Below are 2,019 nucleotides of genomic sequence, written 5' to 3' on the forward strand. Positions count from 1 at the left end.
TCAGTGAGAAGATGAGTAAGGAATGAGGCATAGGGAAGCCGGGGGCTGGAGGAGTCGAAGGGATGCTGAGTCCTTGGCAGGTGTAGACAGCGCCGCCCCAGGGCCTTCCTGGGTCCAGCCTTCCCCACAGTGGCGGTCCCTGGCCCCCCGCCCCCGATTGTCCCGCTGGGCCTCCTGGTGCTGGAACCCCAGCTCCACGGACACGGCCTCGGGCCACTTCAGGCCTGCAGCGAGGAGCCTGGGGGGGGGGCTGGCTCCGGGGGCGCAGCCGGGCAGCAGGTCCTCCCGGACCCAGGCCTCTGCTGGTGCTGGACCCTGTTCTCTGCCAGCGCGACGTCCCCGCGTGGCCCTGCTGCAGGCCTGTGCACTGTCCCCTGTGGTGACACGTGGAAGGAACTCCCGTGCCAAAGGCGGGGAATCCCGGCTCCTGCGGGGGAGGCCCACGCCCCCCTGCAGCTTCCCACTGTGCCCCATGTGGCTTCAGGCCTCCTGTGCTGGGCCTGGGGTGGGGGTGACCCTCCGAGGAGGATGGGGCCTGGGGCTCAGGAGATGCTCCGAAAACCTGGCCAGTACTGGCTGAAAGGCCCGGTGGCTGCACGTGGGGACGCGGGGGGGGGGGGGGTGGCGCGCAGAGACCGGGGGTCGTGCCAGGTCATTGCTCAGCCCCCTGCCCGCTCCCACGGGTGACCGAAGGCCCCGCTCAGCCGTGACCCGCAGGCTCCAGGCCTTTACTTGGAAGCAAAACGGAACCTGCGGAGCCGGCCGCAGAGCCCCAGCCCTACGGGCCGAAACAGGCGTGGGGGAAGCTCCCAGACGCTGTCCGGGCCGCGGGCCTGCTGGTCACAGGGAAAGCGCCCAAAGCCTGGCTCTGCCGCCCAAGGGACGAACTAGGTCGGCATTCCTGCCTCCCCGAGGCATCCCGAGGGGCGCAACCCGGCTGTGCATTTGCAGACGTTCTGGGGTGGGGCTCGGGGGTCGGGGAGGGTGAAGCACCTGCGGGAGGTGCAGGTCGGGATCCCGGGATCCTGGGGTCGAGCCCGGCTTCCGAGTCCCTGCTCGGCGGGGAGCGTGCTTCTCCCTCCGTCCGGCCCCGCGCTCTCGATCCCAAATGAAAGGGTGAAGTCTTTAAAAATAAAAATTAAATCCAAATGCCCCGCCGGCGCTTCTTACGCACACGGCGAGGTGAGGTGAGTGCTTTCCTGGCCTGCACAGCGGCAGCCGTGGGTGAGACGCCACCGAGGAACCGAGGAACCGGTGACATGGGATCCAGGGCCCGACCTGCCCCTCCTGCAAGGGAGAGGGGACCGGACTGGGAAGTGACTGGGCCGCGCTTCACAGGGATCCGGAACCTTCCAGACCCGCGAGGCCCCTTGGGGCTGGAGAGGCCGCGCCCGCTGGTGGCCGCCGGGCAGGTCCATGGATGGATCCGAGCTGAGCCGTCCTCACTGGCGCGGAGCACCAGCCGGCGGGCTTCTAGCCGCGGTCCGGGTTCTCACGGGCCAGGAGGCCACGGAGCGACCAGGGGCCCCGGGGAAACCGTTCCGAGCCAACAAACCCTGTACCTCCAGAAGCTCAGTCTTCATTTTACAATTCCTATTTAAAATATTTTCTTTTTTTTTTTAAGCATCGCAACAAGATCTTTCTGCCAAACCAAGGTGCCGTCTGCGTGTTGAGAAACAGGACTGTCAGGGCGCTGCGGGGACACGGAGATGGGGGCCCGTCCCCTCCGCTCCGCGGGGACCTCTGCAGATGCCTGGGAGGGGCCCCGGGGTTGCCGGCAAGGCCCACGGCCCGTCACCCGGCCGCGTGCACAGGAAGCAGCTCACCTCCGAGGCAACGAGAATAAGGTCTGTGCGACTCTTGGTCTTGGGCCTGGAAACCCTCTGAGGCTGTGTGGCTGTGGGGGGGCTGCAGCCCCCGCCCCCCCGGCTCCCCGCCTCGCCCGCACACCGGGCCTCTCCCCCCGTCGAGCTGCCCTCCTCTTTCTCCTAACGGCATCTGTCCAGGTCATGACTGAAG

The sequence above is a fragment of the Canis lupus genome, chromosome 27, assembly GCF_048164855.1.
Source record: "Canis lupus baileyi chromosome 27, mCanLup2.hap1, whole genome shotgun sequence".
NCBI classification, from domain to species: domain Eukaryota; kingdom Metazoa; phylum Chordata; class Mammalia; order Carnivora; family Canidae; genus Canis; species Canis lupus.